Source organism: Equus asinus, chromosome 8, assembly GCF_041296235.1.
Source record: "Equus asinus isolate D_3611 breed Donkey chromosome 8, EquAss-T2T_v2, whole genome shotgun sequence".
Classification (NCBI taxonomy): Eukaryota; Metazoa; Chordata; class Mammalia; order Perissodactyla; family Equidae; genus Equus; species Equus asinus.
In genome coordinates this window covers 80,865,144-80,884,413 of record NC_091797.1, presented here as the reverse complement: position 1 = coordinate 80,884,413, position 19,270 = coordinate 80,865,144, and the positions used below count along the sequence as shown (strand labels likewise).

The following is a 19,270-nucleotide window of genomic DNA, read 5'->3' as shown; positions in this document are numbered from 1 at the left end:
ACACAATGAAATGTCGGGAACACATGCTCAGGGTGAGGTGGGGCCCGATGAAGGTTAAAAATGGAACGGAGGCTTTGATCCCCAGCCAACATCAATGGCGCTGGGGTTGGGGCCAGAGTGAGACGTCATGTTCCCTCGCTGTCTCCACAAATGGTGCAGACAGTCCCCTCCTGACTCCAAACTCAGACAGGGCCCCAGACTGGAAAATGGAGGGAGTGGGGCCTGGGGAGCTGAGAGAAGCAGGCCTCCTTTAGGCAGGCCAGGGGACTTTCTCTGCTTCCAAGGGGGAGCCTCCCTCACACAGTTCCATACCTGATGGCGCCAGGACTGGAAACGGACCCCTCACTGGAGGGCCTGCTGGAGAGAGGACAAATGGTAGCAGGCCAAGGACTCTCAGCCCCCTTCTAAGTAATCCCCGGCTGCCATTTTGTAATCACTCCTCTAGACTCACGTGCTGCGGAGGGCTCCTATTCGTCTAGGCATTCTTCACTCAACCGTGGAACGTGTGTTGAGGGTCTGGTCTGTTTCCAAACTGGGCTGAGTGCTGGGGATGCAACAGTGAACAACGCCCAGGCTCCGTCTTTCCGGATCTTGAGGTCTGGCGGGAAAGAGAGGCGTGGAAAAGACAATTGCAAGATGATAGGTTAAGTGTTCCGAGGTGGGTGAGTACAGGGTGTGGGAGCCCACAATGAGAGAGGTCACCAGGACTTGGTGGAGGAGAGCAGGAGAGGTCGCCTGGAGAAAGATGGAGGTATCTAAACTGAGGCCTGGAGAATAAAAACAAGAGCTCACTAGGTAAAGGAAGTGAGGGAAGAGCGTCCCAAGTGGAGGGAACAGCACGTGCAAAAGCTCTAAAGAAAGACAAAGTATAGACTGGAGGAAATGAAAAGATGAGACACTGGTGTGCGATGAAAGAGACTTTCTTTCTCAAGTGCAGACTGTTTGCAATGAAAACGAACTAGCTGCACCCATTCTTGATTACTTTTACTATCAACTTGACCAACTGCTTCTCAGGAGGTTGAAGAAATCATTGTCCTAATCAGAGTCAACACTTTTATTGGGCATGCACTATGAGCCAGTAACTCTTAAATATATAATCTCCTTGCATCCCCACAAAAAATGGCACCAATTGAATAATATGAGGGTCAGAGTGGTTACTTAAACCCATCCAGACCACGTAGTAAGTAAGGATATATGGCAGGAGGGGGCAGGATTTGAACCTAGAGCTTTGAAAACCAGTTATTGAACCCATTCCATCTTAGTAAAGATGGATTTCCTCATTGAGGTCCACTTTAGTGACTGAACCACCTCCCAGGTAGGAGATGAAGACTTCCTCATCCATCCATCCATCCACTCATCCACGGAATCAGCCAATTATTGCACATTCATTGGGTGCCTACTGTGGCAATTTCTCTACTTTGCCTTACCAGTCTCTCAAACTGGCTCCCAGAATATGTCCACACCCCAGATTATAGGAGACTACCTTTGTCTTCCAAAACAAGATGGTGCCTCAGAGATGGAACTGTTTAAAGGTTTTCTCTGCAGCTCTACTTAAGGTCAGGTTTTGAAGCTTGTCCAGTTGCTTAGCCAATACTGTATATCAAAGACTATTTCAGAAGTCCCTATGGGCTAGGACTTAGAATATCAATGCCATGCGATGCTTTAAGGTCTAAGGCATCAACTTGAAATTTTGGGTAGAAGTGAACTTTGAGATTAAGTAGTTCAGCTTTCTGGTTTCACAAACGACAAAATTAGGGTATGAAAAGAAGAGGCACCTTTCCCAAAAGCATATGGAAGCTTGATACAAATGTTTGCTTATATGATACTTGGGATATACTTTGTCGTAATCTACTAATTCTTAGGGTAGTTTTTTCCTGTGTATGGGTATTCCAACTCTTGAGTGTTTTAGAGAATGAGGAACTGAGGTAAGTCTTCTTACTTTTCCTCTTTGATCGCAGTGATAATGAAAGCTCTGTCTTTCCCCCTCATAAGTCTCCAGAAATGTGAGAGGATTGAATCGTTTCTAATAGGTCTTAAAACCCTACAAGAAAGAGTAGTGAATAGGCTATATTAGTTACCATTTTGTAATGAAGATCTGAGATACAGAGGAAGAAAAGAGACACAGGCCTCCCTCCATCACTAACTACTCATATAAAATAGAAGGACAGATCCACACTCAACAATCCTGTCACGATGGAAAACAAACCACAAAGAAGATTTGTTATCAAAGATTTGACATCACCTCTGAGTGTCGAGCAGTGATGGATGGTCCAGAGCTAATGGAGTTTATCATCCCCGTCATGGTCATGGAATCTTCTGGGTTAGCGAATTCAGTTTTCAGATGATACCATCTAAGCTTGGGTCTAGCAGAATGGAGAAAGAGGACCTGGTGCAGGAGAATCCAAACGTCACTTCATACAGGGAGTTTTCACTGATCCCCAAAGCTAAGACCTCCTCCTATAAACTCCCTTCCTGCTGTACACCCTTATTCCCTGGACTCATACTGATGAAATACTGCCTGGATGTCTGTCCTCTCCAGTGGCTTATGAACACCCTGAGAAAACCAGTCTGTCTGGTTTGCTCTTGTACGTATACTACTTTATAATGTCTAAAATGTAGTATGTATTCAGTCAGTGCTTGTAGAATATAATACTAGATACCTTGAGGATTACACAGGAAGAGTGACACCAAGGAGGATTCTAGAATTTTCTTCTCCACCATTTTAATGTTGATCTTTTGTTACTCATTAGGTTTTTGTTTTAACTTAGTCACGAGCCTCATAATTGACACTGTTTGCTTGCTTTAAATAAGACTAGTTCTCATTTATCTGAGGGTTAATGGAAGGTAGGCAGATAAGAAATCTAGGTGTGGTTTCTTCAACCCCAAAATTCTGGTCGAGGCGAAAAGAGAAAAGATGTCCCCTCATTTATTCCGCCAACTCTTTCTATATAAGCTGCTGAGCAGAGCCACAAATCTCCCTATCGTGTGAACCCCTTTCCTCAGGAGCAACAAGCAGAAAGATGAAGTCATGGAAGCCACCAGAAACAGGGGTCCTAAAACCCCAAATCTCTGTCACAGAGGATGGCATTCACAAAAGAAATCTGGAAAAGCGCCTAAAAAAAGCCTGCACCCTGTCAGACAAGAGGCGGGATTTGAACAAATAAGGACAGTGACGCCAACAGAGTTGCCAGTCAAAGAGTGACAGAACACAACTTTCTTTGTCTCCCACTGACAGGTGACACCATCCCACAGGCACCTCCCCAGTGAGGAGCAAAAGCGTCATATTCATTCTTCTGTGGCTAAGCCACCATGAGCCTTTTTAAAACAATGCAACTTTAACACCCAAGGAATTTGCCTTTAGGGGAAAATCTCGTATCCCTTCTATTGTAGGAGCTGGGTGGCATGGAAGCACGCCAAGGGCGACGTGTGAGAAGAAGAAAAGAGCAATGAAAAAGAAAAATGGGGGTGATTACCAAAGAAAAGGATTCCTAGCCAAATTGGGAGACAGGAAATTATTGGCCATTGGATGCTCCTCGGCTGGGTAAATTTGGGGTCCGCGCATTTTGAGCTCTGTCTCTGCTGGGTGCTCTGTTGGTCTGTAGAGAAGACAAGGAAAGCAAAGCAAGCCACCAGGGAGCTATTGCATTCACTTTACGAAGAGAATCATGGAGCCACACCCTGAAAATCCATCCTGAATTTGCAGGTGCCGCCATCTTTACTGGGTGGAATTGAGTCCCTCTTTGGTTTGTTATTTTTCTTAATGTCCCTTCGTGGGAAAACTGAACTCTTGGGTTGGCACGTGCAGCAAGGCAGCCACTCTCTGAGACTTTCTGGTTGTGCTACTTTAGGCAAGAAATGATGTCATGTCTTAAAGTCCCAGTGCCCCTGTCTGAAACATGGAGATGATAATCTGAACGTCGTTGGATTCTTTTAAGGATTTACTGAAATAAACTACACAAATGTTCTGATATAAGGAGGTAAATATTAGTTTCCTTCCCTTTTCCTCTCTTCTCTCCCTAAATCCAAATTCTCCTATTAACTACCCAGAACAACCCGGGGAAAATAATTTTAATCGGCCAAATCTGAAAGATGAATAAAAGAAGAATTTTTGTCCTTGCAGTGGGAGAAGACCACAGATCTGGGACCTCAGAATATAATTACCATTCTTTCATTACTTTAGGTAGATTTTCTTTTCCTCAATAATCAAATAAATAATGGCAATGATAGCTTATATTTGAGAAGCTGCTATCCTTGAAAATCACTCCTGAAATATCTGGAGACTTTTACAGAAAGTCTAAGAATTCTGGAAACAAATAAAAAGAGGGGATGAAAAATAGGGACAGAAATAGGGATGTCTACCTTATTGGAAATGTTTAGTTTTGTATAACTGGCATATAATTGGGTAATAATAGTCATAAAAATAGAAATGATCAAAATAATAATAATAATAGCTCCCATTTCTTAAATACTAAGTATGTGCTGGGCATTCTACTGAATATCTTGTCTATTATCACCTGTCCTTCTCAATGCAAGCCTTTCAGGAAAGTACTGTGATTAACGTGTTCTACTGAAGAGGAAATTGTACCTTGAAGGAGTGGCACGTCCTCCCCTAGATCATGGACTGTAGGCAGTGAAACGAGGTAAGAATCTAGACCCTTCTGCCTCCGGAGACTGAACACTTCTCCTGGGAGGCTGTCTTTATTTTTCCCCTTTAGAACTTCTGTTGCAAATCTCTCTGTCTTATTCTGTCTGTCTGTCTGTGACATTTGTTTCTGCCTCTCTCAATGTGTCTCTGAGTCTTTCTGGCTCTCAGTGTCTCTCACACACACCCCCCCCCCCAAGATCCCCTCACCACATGCACAGACACACAAACACACATACAAGTGCATCAAATTTATCCGCACTGCATACACACAGACACACCACACCCATACATATCTCACACTCTTCACACTCAGGCACTACACTCACACACACATATGCACCATGCAGATACATACAAAACACACAGACTCACACCCACATTCGCACAGACACACTTACCACTCACACAAATACATTCACACCACCTATACATACCCACAAACACAACATACTCACACCACACACACACAGACACCCCTTCTAGGCACATATACCATACACTCCATCCATACACACTCCAAACACACACACACACTGCCCTGGCCAGCAGTCTGGCTGGCACACTTGTTCTCTATGTTTTTATAACTCTGATTTGCAGGTCGACTCTGATAAAGTAAAATAGATGATAACTAAAATTTCTACTAAACGTTCTGTATTTGAAATCTTCATGGTATGACTCTCTGATCAAACCTTTTAAAACTCTGTAAGTGCTATTGGTCAGCTTTTGAGACTGGTTTGCATTTTGGAAAAATTCTCTTAAATCTTAACATTATAGTTATTTTTTTTCTCTCAGAACCAGAAGAGCAGGGTCCTAGGTCCAGCTCTGGCACTAATCGGCTTGGAAGGTCTCACCCTCTCTCTCCCTGGGACTCAGTTTTGCAATCTGTACGATGGGAGAACTGCATCCCCCTTTGTCCTCCCCAGGCCTCCTCTCCCTTACCCTGGACCTTCACTGAACACAGTCTGAAAATCAGGAGATTGACAAACCCCCCAAATTCCTTCTGGCTCTGCAATTCTGCAATGTTATGATTTTATGTAAAATTAATAATAATAATGGTAACAATAACATTATTGACTATGGAAAATCTGATGCGAAAAGAAACAGTCATCACACATAAGCCAAAACCGAGATAAATGACATCTTGGGTATCCATTTTTGTATTATCCGTGCTAAATCGCCTCTCGGTGGACATGGGTAATTAGGGGTTTCATGATGTGGTTTGGTCCGCCATCAGTAATTTGTACTTTTGCCTCCACAAATGCAACCATGGAAAGATCCCAGATCCAAGTCATCTGACTCCACATCTTAGACAGGAATTAATGGCTGAGCATTGAGAGTCCCTATTACAAAATGCCATTATATTTTGTATGTAAAATATTTGTTGGCAGAACACCATTGCTGGAGCCTTCCAGAGTCCATCATCAATAGCTAACTTAATACATTTGGGGATGCCACACCTGGGTTAGTCTCTTCCTGGTTTCATTATGCACCATTTCATCTTCCGTATTCGACTAGTTGCGCTCGCATCTGGCTTGAGAAGGTCAAACAGTTCTGTGGAATCTTGTATAAATAAACAGATTTTTATGGGCTAGATTTTGGGTAGCTAGTGGTACCCAAAAGGATGAACCAAGTCAGGGAATCAGAGAACACATTCCTGGTTTGAGCCTTCAGAATGGGAGCATGCTCCCTTATTCTCTGGTTTCGCCAAAACTGGGGAGAAGCGATGTTCTCCCGAGCTCTTCTGGAAAACTTGGTTCATTACCAGTTACATTATGACTGCAGAAAGGCAAGAGAACTCTGACTCAAAACCCAAATGGCAGTGCTTAAAGTAATCAATCAGAAGAATTGCAAGACATATGCTGAATGTAGCACCTCAAAGTGAAAACAGATGGACTAATGTGTATTGATCTCCAATGGCTTGTTGACACCCTTTTGAAAAAGAGGCAATAAAGGGCATTGGGAGAGTGCTTTAAGTGGAGAAGGTTAAACCATGAGGGATTGAAAAATCTGGAACAAGGACCCTTTGGTGAACTCGGAGCTTCATTTTAGAACGTCACCCTGAAGTCTTCTGAGTCAACAGCTGGAATGAAGGGAAGACGCAAGAAGGGGGTGGCTTGGGGACTCGTCTCCGTCACCACCTTGCCAATTTCTCTCCGCTCCATGTTTATTTTTATTCTTTCCTTAGCTCAGCTTCCCCAGCTCCTCCAGCCTCTGGATACATCAACAGCAATCACACAACAGCACAGGTCCCACAGGCTATTCATGCAGGGCCCCCGCCCTCCCCCAACCAAATGCACTTCACCTTTCCTTAGTAAGCGTCTAATCTGTGTCTCAAGTGTGACTAGGGACCACACGATGCAGGTCCCACAATCTCCCTCTGAGCATTCCCTCTGCATTTTTGTCGTATCCAAGAGACATTGCCACCTCCCTCCTCCCTGAGGTTCTGGAACCCTCAAAATGCCTCAAAATATTAAGTGGTGGGCTAGACAAAAGTGAGAGAATCTGCCTTGGGCCGTTTCTTTCGTTACATCAACAAGCTGTGCCTTTGGTTTAGGTTGGCTGGTTAACGGACGGCGTGGGATTCTAAGGCATCCAGGCGAGAGTGAATGTTGTTGGATTTCCCAACTAGTGGAAAAGGCACCGATGACAGAAGGAGCTACAGGTAATGAATAAATATCTTTACAGAAATCTTTAAGGATATTAATCTCAAATCATAACTATCATAGTCAAAGGCAGGTTGGAGAGAGACTCTGAACACACTTTCTATTTCTATCTATCACCTCCTCCTATTTTCTTCCTCACTCCTTCCTTGTTAGGTGATACAGGAAGACAGTTTCTTGGGTCTTCTGCCCAGTGCTTTTCCTAAGTAGGGTCCTAACAGAACTAACAGCTACCACCATATGGGTTAGGGGGTCTTGAAAGAAAGTAGATGAGCTGGGAGAGCCTTGGGTACATCTGAGAGTTAGATTGCTAGCAAAAATGGACCAGGCTATATGTATAGGTTGGGCAGAGGAGGGAGAGAAAATCTTGGAACTTTCCAGAATGACAATATCCCCTAAGCAAATGCAAACCATCCAGTCACCTCCCCCCATCCCAGACCCCTAGAGCTTATTTCATCATTTGCTAAATGTACAGAATAACCACTCAATGGGCAGGGACAAGGGTCTCTCTGGGCTTTCCTTCCTCCTCATCCCTCACTCAAGGAATTTTGCAGATAAATCACCATGTTAATCCCCTGGCCTGAGAGTTATGGGCTGTAGGAAAGCAGGAGGAGAAGGTTGAAATGAGACTTGGGGACAGAAGGAAGCCCTTAATGAAAAATGAAGGGTGAACTCAGAGAGGGGCGGCCCACAGTCAGCATGAGTCTTCCGGAGAGAGAAGAGGGGTGTTCTGGGAGTGGTGGGGACAGGGGTGATCTGTTCAAAACAATGAAAGCTGAACGGGCAAAGACAGAGGCTTCAGGGAAGTGGGAAAGGGAAGGAAAGAGTTGTTACTTAAGGAAAAGAACAGAAAGGGAAGAGAAAGCACTGTTCCAATTATGAGTGAAGTTGAGAAGCCAGCCTTATTGGATCTGATATGACCCCTTCAGGCTTACAAAGTGTTTGCTCCTGGAATAAGAGGTCGACTGGCAATTACTATAGAGGCCTTCGCCGGGCCTGGTAATCTCCCTCCACACTCTCCTCCTATTGACAACTAGGCTTGTAGCCCCAGTGCCCGATGCGGAGGTGGTGAGGACAAGGCAGGTCTGCAATGTTTGCTCCATGGCTGGGGGCTCTTCTCCACTGATCTGGTGACCTGGAACTCAGATGAAGAGACTCCAGAGAGAAAAGACGGGAATTCTTGGCTTTCTGTCTTTGATGGAGTTCTCTTCCATTGTTGGTGTGTGTGTGTGTGTGTGTGTGTGTGTGTGTGTGTGTGTCTAGGTAATGTGATAAAGTACAGACGCTGACACTAATTCAGCTATCGAGAGAGGATGAGAAAGGTGGGAAGAAAAAGACAGAGAGAGAGAGAGGCAGAGAGAAATACAGTAAATAATATAAGCAGAACTCTGCCCACAATTCTAGTCAACGAGCATCTTATGCTCCGGGGAAGACATAAGATGTAAGATGTGCCTCCGTTGTTCCCATCACTTGTCTAGGTCCCCATGTGTCTCTTATAATGTGGCAACTTAATAGATTTTCAAAGATAATTTCATCTTTCAGAGATCTTCTCACTGCCTTTAGACCAACTCCACCATCTGCGTTTGTGGATGTACGAAGGCATGTTGGGTGAATGTAGCTATACATTGTGTTTGAATGGGCATATGTGTACTGTGAACATGTGTCAATGCATGTGTGGATATTGTATGCTTTTGTTGTGTGTGTGCAAATGGATCGTGTCTGTATATAGGTATGCAATACGGTGTGTGTTCTGTTGTGAATCTGCGTATATTTTTGCATTGTGTATCATGTACATAGGTATTCTGTTTGCTGGTCAGGTATATCTGTGCCGAGGGTAGAAGTGGAGTGATAACTGGGGGCAGTTTCGAGGAAAGAAATTCCTGTGAAACCCTCAAGTGTATTTTTTCCCTTCCTCTGAACACTCAGGTGAGTTCTTATGGCTGAATTTATAATCTAGTGCCACCTGGTATTGCCAATTATGAGTGCAGGTGTGGACGTGTCTGTGTTTATACCTATGAGCCTGTGAATACGGATGGTTTTCTCAATTAAGTTAGAAATTGACATAGAATGATGTGACACGCCACCCAGATCCCCCTTTATGAAAGAAGTACTTATTCTCATCGTTCTTGGGAGTGGTCCTCAGGAGTTAGCCCTCTTTGGGGAGTTCCAAGATGGAAGAAGGACAAAATGGATGAGGTCCACACTTGGTGACTGGTCAACATGAGGGTATAAGAGACCAGACTTCTCACCCCAACTTGGGGTGAGACTTGGGACATCTTGGGACACCTATGAAGGACCATTTCAGCTCCAGAGCACCCCATAGGGTTGACTGAAGCTGTCCCTCATGCACTGCAGCTCAGCTGTTTCTTCCACCTAATCCTGGTTTCTTTCCCTCCCTTCCACAGATATAGATCCTGAAAGCTCTTCCTAATAAACCTCCTGCATGCTAATCTCCAACTCAGGGTTCACTTCCAGACAGCCTAAGCTGCAATGACATAGCAGGAACCAAGTCTGGAATCACTGAATCATAGTGTGGAATGGATATTAGGGGCCATCTCTTGTAACCTCCCCACTCGTCCTTCAAGGTGGTTCATTATCATGGTTATAAGCTCAGACTCCAAAGTCACACATTTGCTTTCAAACTCCAACTCTGTAACAGTCATGTGAGAGCAAACAATCTTCAACCTTTCTGAGTCTCATTTTCCATAAACTAAGACAATAATAGTGCCTACAATCCGGGGTCATTATGAGAATTAAATGAGATAAGGGAGGCAAAGCCCTCAGGCAAGAGTCCAGCACACAATAAATACCCAATAAATACAACCAGCTACGACTATCTCGTTCTTGCTTAGTAGGTGACATATGATTGCTGGTGGGAAAATGTACAAGGTAGCATTACTTGAGAGGCTTAACTACAGCTAATAAATCAATCACAAAATAAATGCCATACTTTTGTTCCTCTTGTCAGACTTGGAATTTCCTTAAGTGAGGATTTGAGCACCAAAACCCTGGAGGCCGAAAGCGAAGGACGTCTGTGTTTGCTGACACTGTCTGTTCCAGCTACTCCTCTAGCTACAAGTTCTAAGAGCTCCTGGCTAGCCAGACTCCTATTTAATACAGTAGAGGCAGGGGGAGAGGAGTGACAAAGAGACTCAGCCTTCAAATACTATCAAGATGCATCAGGAAGTGTGGAGAGCAAGTGGCCACGGAGCAATAAATTATTACATTGCAGAGGAGGGTGGAAAACAAGCTCCTTCTGTGGAAGCCAGCCTCTGAGATGGGACCCAATGACCCTTGCCTTTTGATGTTCACATACTTGTATGCTCCCCTCCTACACTGAATAGGGCTGACCTGTGTAACCAAGAGGATACTGTGGAAACACCATGGTGTGACTTCTAAGACTGGATCATAAAAGGTAACGCAGCTTCCTCCTCACTCTCTCTTGTATGACTCATTCACAGGGAGACCAGCTGTCCTGTTATGAAGACACGCAAGCAGCCCTGTGCAGAGACCCATTTGGCAAGGAACGGAGGTTCTTGCAAACAGCCGTATGAGTGAACCCTCTTGCAAATGGATCTTCCAACCCCAGTCAAGCCTTCGGGTGAAACCGCAGCCCTGGCTTCTCAACTACACCTTCCAGGGACCTTGAACCAGACCCACCCAGCTAAGCAGCTCCCAAATGTCTGACTCTCTGAAACTGTGAGATGATAAATGTTTGTCCTTTTAAGCCTCTAAGTTGAGGGTAATCTTCTACAACAACAGAGATATCACTGATATATCTTCACTTTTTTCTTTAGAGAAGATACAATTTACCCAAATTTAGTTATTAGCTTAAATTATATGAAACTTCCAATATTTGACCATTTTTAACCCATAAAAATGGCGAGTGCATATGGTACAACCTCTGCACTGACCTAGGGAGGGACTCAAAGGTCTGGATAAATGCAGGCTTGCTTATGGAGCTATGGACACTTCGTTCCCATAAAGGTCCAAAAGTGGGACTCCTACAGTAGCTGGCTGGGTTTCTGGAAGCCAGCACCCTGGGAGAGTAAAATCCTTCTGGCTCATCTGCCTGCTCATGCCCTCCTCTTCCCAGCAAGGCTTGGAGACAAGCGGGTGGAAGTTAGAGGCCTCCCCAACAACTCTCCTCCTCCTTCTTGGTCCCGCAGTGTTGCTTTTTACAAGCCTCCAAGTTCAACGAAGCCCCAAGTCCTAAAAAGATGTGGAAAGGTGTCTTGCAGCAGACAATTAGAGAGATTGGTTCATGGGCCCCGGACACAGCACTCCATCCAGCAAAGCCTCAAAGACTCCCTGGTGAACCATTTGCCGGGTTTAATTTCTCAGGGGCTGCTTCAGCAGGTGGCCGCTAGCAGGTAGTCAATAGGGACCTTCTGGCCAAAGACTGAGGGCTCTTTGGAAAGGTCAAAACCAGAGGCCGGAGGGCACGGCTCAAGAGGTCACGGGGTCGGGACCCGTCACTGTGACAGATGAATCTAAGCATGTCTCTCACTCTCTCTCTCTGGAAGCAGAGCCAAGCCTCTTGAGACAGGAGAGGTGGGAGGGGGTGGTGTTGGGGGCTCACAAAGAAAGGCGAGTCTGGTGTCTGGCCGGCACCTCTCAACTGGTCTTCATTATGTGGGCCGACAACCCTCTCTTCTGCCGCCCTCTGTCCCTCACTGATGGGGTGCTGTCTCCAGACCTCTCAACTGTTCCTCATTAGGTGAAACAGTGGGCTTTTGTCCTGCATGAAGCCTTCTTTGTTCCGCCAGCCCAGCCAAGCTAGAAAGCCAGAAACTGATACAAAACAATGCCACTCTATCCTGAGGGGACCCCCCTCCCTCGTCCTCCCCCTGGCTGGACAAGGAAGGGCGACTTTTCCCCCAGTCACATCCCTGGATGTCTAGCTGAGAACGCGTTTGCTGGAGCAGAAGAAACACGTCTAGCAGAAACCAGTGGTCCTCAAATTTGGCCACACATTGGTCATCTAGATAACTTCAAAAGACACCTATGCCTGGCCCTTACCCCCAGGCATTCTGATTTGATTGGTCTGGGGAGTAATCCAAGCATCGCGATTTGTAAAATCTCTCCACGTGACTCAAATGTGCAGAAAAGTTTGAGAACCACTGTTCAAGGAAGAGAACTTGCTATCAAATATCCATGCCCACCTGTCACCTTTGCACGCTTTAAAATTAGGGATAGTAACAACACATTTCATATCTTGCGGGGTGTGGTGCCATCCATCAGAAAATGTGCCTGCTGGAAACAACCAGACAGGCCATACCTGTATGTGCCATGTAAAGACCAGCTCTGTCTGAGAAGGCGATGTGGACACAGCCAAGGTAGGTGTGGAGGAGTGTTTTAATGTTGGCATTCGGCATCTTAAATCGTGCACAGATATTTTAAGATCCCCGGGGCTCTGCCTCTCTTCCTCCTCCCTGATCTTACCACTGTGCTCTTGAGCACAAAATCCACATCCTCAAAGACAGAGCAGGTGACAGGAAGACTTGGTTGGCTAGAAACAACTTGTCTTGCCAGCTCCCATTCCCAAAGCAATGCTGAAGGAGACTTTTACCCAAAAGCTATCCCACAACATAACAAAAATGTACAACTGAAATCTCACAAGGTTGTAATCTATCATAACATTAATTAAAAAAAAAAAAGTTATTGAGCTTTTATGAGCCTGACGTGTCTCAGTCCCCACTACTTGGCTTATAGGCTGAGTGGGAAGATGGAGTGTAATTTCAAAATGAAGAAAGACTCTCCTTCCCAACCAACAGCAGACCCCAAATTATTTCCCCTCCCAAGATCTACAAGAAAAGTCTCAGCTCTTCGTGGCCCAGGTCTGAAATGACAATGTTACAGATTTATATAGTTTACAGCCTCCCAACTCAGCTTTTAAAAGTGGACATTAGGTAGTGGTGCCAGAGTTCACAAATAAAAATACGAGACTCCCAGTAAAATTTGAATTGCAGATGAACAATGAATAATCTTTTAGTACAAGGATGTCCCATACAATACTTGGGGGCATACTTATACTAAAAATTCTTAATTATTTATCTGAAACTCTAATGTAACTGGGCACTCTGTATTTTATCTGGCAAGTCTAAAGTAAGGAAAAGGTAAAGAGCAGTTTGCACATTGGTGTGAATTAATTCAACTGGTTTCCTCTTTGCTTAGCATGAAGCTGACAGTTTCTGAAGGAATGGGAGCTTCCAATGGGGACAAGAGGACAACACCTCTGACTTTGGAGTGTTGTTCTGAGAAGGATCCTAAAGCCACAGCAACAACTGGGGGAAAGAATGTCATGATTGATTAGCAATGTCTGCCTTGGGTCTGGGATGGAGAATGAAGACATGCGAGCCACATATTTACAGCCATAGGTCAGATTTGTAATGATGTGTAAGAAATGGGCTCATTGGGGTGTTGAACTTGGGGTCATTTTTTTGTTTAATGAGGAATAAGAGATGGAGAAGCTGGGTTTGTCAATGACGATGTAAAAGAAATGCAAATACGGCTGAGTCTTGAAAAATGTGGAACTGTTCACTACATAGAGACTATGCTTTCTCCTTCTTGGTCTCCTGTTTCTTGCCCTTCCCTCACAGCAGCTCCCCTGATGCCAGCCACCCAGTAGGTGCTTGACACATGAGCACCCACCCAACACTTTGAATTAGAAGTCACCGAGGAGGACTGATGGCATCAAAACACATTTTAACCATTGCCACCCTTTCTCCCACCAGGCAGATAGTAAGTAACCTAAGGTCACGCACCCGCAAATGGCTGAACCTATAGAAAAAGTCTTTCTCAGGCCTTTACGTCATTGAGTTTTCCTGCTCACCAAGAGATCTGAACTCAACGTCCTCATCCACAAACCGCCATTCTCCTTCAATACTGAGAACCATGGCTCCTTCCGGGCTGCAGACGTTGACCAGGGAGGAAGTCAAGAGCCACCCTTGAATGGGAATGCCCATCTTCGTGCACATTCCAGATGGCAGAAGGAACCCATTCATCAAACTATGAGAATTCCCCCCGCTCTCCAGGAAGAAGGACCATGAAGTGCTTGTAAATACATGTCTTTAGGTTTAAACAAATTGCATCATTATTTTTATTTTTTGAGGGGAGTCCATGTGAAGGGAACGAGAGGGCTACTTTGGTATTTGTCTTGCAGACAATACGTGGCTGGATCTCATGCTGTTTCCGTATCTTCTGCCCAAGCCAACTGGCCAGTCCCATGGCCTTTCAACGGGAGAAGGGTGCCAATTCCTAACATTCTATTTTCATACTGTTTGATGATAAAAATCGCTCCAGCAGGACGAATGGCAGTGAACAAAAACAGGAAGCAGCCCCCTGATTAGATAGGGACAGGGCAGCTTGTGGACTGAAAAACAAAACAACTAAAATGATAAATGAGTAGACCACGAGTGCTGCCATCCCCTTCCTGAACAGGCCAAGAATAAATGGAGAGAAGAAACCAGGGAAGAAGTCATGACTTGGGCTATAAGTGGGGGTGAAGGAGGTTTACCCTGTGGCATGACTTGGAGGATATGTTCATTGAGTTGCCTCTGGTTAAGGCCATTGGGACCACACTCTGGTTTTTAGTCACTTCCTTTGAAAATCTTGCCTAGGTGACTTAGCCCCTTGCTTTGAAATGTGGTGGTCCTTTGAAATCTATGATCTTAGGACCTTAGCCAAAAGTAAGTCAGCACTTGTTTTGTCATCTCTTTACTCTATGATAGTGGTTCTCAATCAAGGGAGATAATTTTGCTCTCCAAAGGATATTTGAGAATGTCTAGAGACATTTTCCACTGTCACAACTGGGGCGGGGATGCTATTTGGCATCTAGTGGGTACAGCCCAGGGATGCTGCTAAACATCCTATAATGCCCAGAACAGCCCTTAACAACAAAAAATTATCCAGCCAAAAATGTGAGTAGTAGCAGAACTGAGAAACCCTGGTTTAGGATAAGTTAAAATATAGGAATAGGCGTAGACGCAGATGTAGGTATAGATATAGGTACAAGAACGGGTATGGATATGGACATGGACATGGACATGGATGTGGATATAGACACATTGAATTCATTCTGCAAAGAAGGAAGAAAAAGAAAGACTGAGCATCATTTCTGCTAGCAAAGTCTTCACAGGGATAAATCAGTAGAAAAATGAAATTTAGACACTTCCTTATAAAGACCCAGAAGCTCAGACCTGTCCTAAGTGTGGGCCTCACCTGCTCATCCCAACCAGGAATTCATGATGAGAGCATCTCTTCAAGTTCCGCCTGTAACACTGACTTCTTGCTTAGTCTTTGGCAAGTTCCTTATTCTGTCTGAGTCTCAGCTCCACATCTATGAAGTGCGTAATAATGTCTACCTCCTATAGTTGTAACAATAATTAAATAGGATTACATGAGTAGCGGCCAATGCATGGCCTGAAATCTGGTCAAATGGGAAACATTCAATAAATTGCATCAGTTATTAATATTAGCATCATCATCAACTTTGGGTTTGAACCTGGATTTCAGATATTTCTCCTTTATTAACCAAAGGGGTTCTTTGCATTTGGAAAGAAAGCTCAAGGGTACCAAGATGCTAAAATAGGACTCTCTCCTTGTCTTAGTTTCGGCTGAGGTCCCAAGGAAATAAAGACCAGTAGATAAGCTCATTGAATGGTTTCCTTGAAGTCCCCTCACCAGGAGAGGCTATGACTGAGATGGAGCCAGGAGACATAACCACTGTGGATAGAGCCCTGCACTTCCAGCAGTCAGGGGACAAAGCTAGTGTGAACGTTGCCCATGGAGCAGATGTGGGCCAAGCGGACCATGTGGCAGGAAGCGTCAGCCTGGAACCTTCAGGTACCGTCAAGGGCAAAGTGTTGGAAATCTTATTTCCACCCATTCTTTTGGACCGCTCATCCAAGTGGTTGAAGTTTTAACACCTCCCTTTGGAAGCTGGGAATGTTCAGACTGATTGCTTTTGACCCCTAGCCAAACCTCAGAAAGTCCCATTTTAACGCTTATTACACTAAGATGAATTAAGAAGAATAGAACTCATGTCATGGCAGGAACATCTTATATTAACTAACATGTAGAATTTTAAGTGACTCATTAGAAGAAAAATAATATATAGATACAGGATGGGTCCAGCATTCGCCACCCAGCCTTCATCACTGCTATTGTGGCGAGGGCTAGGACAACCCATGGAGGCAGAAGACTAAGCTGAGTTCTCAGGCTGGGGTCCTCGGGCAGGTTGGACAACTTCTCTGGTCCTCGTCTCCTCATCTACAGTAACAATAATGGCAATTGCCTTGCAAGGTAACTGTGAACACTGCAGCGTGTGCGTGAGCTTTGTAAAATGTTAGATCCCCCTGGATAAATCACTATGCAAATATGAGCTGGTGTTCATTAGCATGCTTTGTCCCAAATTGCTGTTGCACGGACCTGGTCGTTGCAAGAGTCTCAGGAGGTACTACTCTTCTGAGTACTTCCTTCCTGTACAAATGGATGAAAACTCTCCTCTGGGGTGTGTTGTACAGAGGGGTGATAGACCTTTGTGGTTTTAAGGGGAAAGAATTTACCTTTGATTAGCCTTGCTGCTGGACCGGGTGCTGGGCACATAATTGCCCCTCCAGACACATTTATTGAACTGAGTGAGCATTCGTGCTTTGCCAGCTGAACTGGAGATGTGCTTTCTCTTTATTTTATTAAAATTGTGGGTCATGCTAGCCCAGTGTCTTACCCTGATAGTGTGGAGTAAGAAAGAAGTCAACTGGCTGCCCACAGTTCCTGGGCGAATGCCTGTCCACAGCCTTCAATGAGCAGGCTGCAGGTCACGTGCTCCCTGCCCCAGGCTGGTCCGGGGGAGGAAACCTGACCCGCTGGAGACCATCCATATGCTGGCCAGTCACCCGTGTGTCATATAGGGCTCTGTCCACCAAGACATGATCCAGGCCATAAATCCTGTTCAAAGAATTTAGAATTGGTAAACCAAGCTGCTGGTTGATATGGGTCAGTGGACGTAGAGAGGTCGTGATGGGGAGTGATGAGGCCATAAGCCCAGCCACCCAGAGCAGTGATGGGCCAGGTGCAAGAAGAACCGAGTGGACTCCAGAGGAGAGCAAAGATGAAAGAGGCCAGAGGGCCCCGGAGAGGGAGAAATGGTGGCTTTTGCTGTCCGGTTCTCAATTCCAGATCTCTCAAGGTGTCCTTCTCCCACTTACCTTTCTGCTCTGAGATAATTTATACCCCTTAATAATAATAACTAATATTATTTTCTAGTACAGTCGTGTAGCACATAATGGCGTTTCAGTCAATGCCAGACCAAATATCCAGCAGTGGTCCCATAAGATGAGTACCACACAGCCTAGGTGTGTAGTAGGCTGTATCATCTAGGTTTGTGCGAGTGCAGTCTGTGATGCTCGCACAATCACGAAATCACCTAATGATGCATTTCTCAAAATATATCCCCATTGTTAAGTGACGCATGACTGTATTGAGAATAATCTTACAATAAAACTCCTTTTAACTTGAACTTGTTTGAGTAGCCATATATCCTCATACGCCAAAGAGCCTTGATTCAAGTAGTCGCCGATGTGAGCACCGCCCCAAAAGAAAATCACTCAATCTTCACAGAAGGGGATTGTGGGAATGATAACTGGCTGAGAGAGTCACGTTAGGCTTTCTCAAGGTGGTTATACTGGTGGACTAACCTGAGTAGCCTTTCCATAGAGAAAAAAAATAACCTACTTCACTCGATAGGATCTGAGACGCCTGGTAAAATGAGATCCTGGGGTATGCTGACGTCTTTAGGCTGTGACATATTTTGTTCTCCCTCAAGGAGAGCTCTATTCTACGAGATGACTGAGCCTCAGATCCAAGGAATATTGATTCATTTCACATCCCAAAAGAAATTCTCTCAGACTCGCTAACTGAGCATGGCCCAGCTAGAGAGCAAACGACTATTTCTGTCATCTTGCATAATGTAAATTCCTGAAGGGCTGCTACACAAAAGTCAAAAGTTACAAGAGGATAGCATAAGAAGGTATAATGGCATCTGTTATGTTTGCCTGCCTGGCATTCCATCCCCAACCTGTCTTCTTGAAAGAGCATTCCCTCTTTCTTTGGGAAACCCATTCCCTGAGGTTTTAGGGGCTGAAAATCACAAATTCTCCCAGCCCCCTGTCCATTGGTGTAGGGGCGTCACTCAAACTGGATATTATAGAATCCTATCCCAAAGGCCAGAATGAGTGACATAGGGAAGGGGGAGGGGTTAACACAAACTGGCCAATCATATTCTTTGCCTGGGGAATTTTTACAAAAATGCTAGAGAAAAGGAGTTTTTTCCTCTGGAGTTCCTATGGTGGGATAATGTAAGTTCAAAACTGCCTGTGACCATGACCCTTTCCTTCCCATACTCAGTGAAGGAATAAGCTCATTTGTTGTAGAAGAAAACAATACCAATATAGAAAGAGAAACAGAGTTAAAGATGGAGAGAGAGAGAGCAAAAGAGGAAGAGAGAGAGAGTGCTACTGTTGGAGTCTTTTTCTGAAGTTTACAGTTAGATGAGCCAATAAATTACTTTTTGGTTCTTTTTTGTTTTTCCTTAGTTAAATTTCTGCCACTTGCAAGCAACACAGTCATGGCTAATAGAGGGTGAGTCTGAGAGCACCTGGATGACAGAGCCCAGGGATGCATGGCAAACTACATTCTTACGAAGAGAACAGTAAAGTTCTCCAAAAGAGACCAAGCCCGCCCCCACCCACCCTGTCACACACCCCTCCACCATGACATTTTCAAAGGGACTTTGCTAAAGGAGGTGACATGAAAAAATGGTCCCATGGTCAAAATAATTAGTAGAATGTTAAGTTAAAGAAATGATTCTAGTTTCTTTATTAGGACAGGACTTCTCAGAGCCTTCAATTTGGTAATTATACAATTGGACACTCCAAAAGAAAACTACAGTATTCAGGGTCCC

At 44.7% G+C, this 19,270-nt stretch overlaps 2 long non-coding RNA genes across 16 annotated transcripts in view; one reads left to right on the top strand and one right to left on the bottom strand.

The window, feature by feature from the left end:
- Nucleotides 1–17,773, top strand: part of LOC139045923 (uncharacterized) — a 45,021-nt gene extending 27,248 nt beyond the window's left edge. The window contains exons 2-4 of the long non-coding RNA XR_011505361.1: nt 4,534–4,640; nt 7,200–7,307; nt 10,767–17,773. This is a non-coding gene — a long non-coding RNA (uncharacterized lncRNA). The remainder of the gene's footprint in view (nt 1–4,533; nt 4,641–7,199; nt 7,308–10,766) is intronic.
- LOC123287650 (uncharacterized) overlaps nt 1–19,270 on the bottom strand; it is a 216,701-nt gene that overhangs the window by 49,158 nt on the left and 148,273 nt on the right. For 14 of the 15 annotated variants that reach the window (XR_011505356.1, XR_011505358.1, XR_011505360.1 and 11 more), the window contains 3 exons: nt 2,243–2,386; nt 452–598; nt 313–357 (listed from right to left, as the gene is read on the bottom strand). This is a non-coding gene — a long non-coding RNA (uncharacterized lncRNA). The remainder of the gene's footprint in view (nt 1–312; nt 358–451; nt 599–2,242; nt 2,387–19,270) is intronic. The other variant, XR_011505347.1, reaches the window with a different exon arrangement.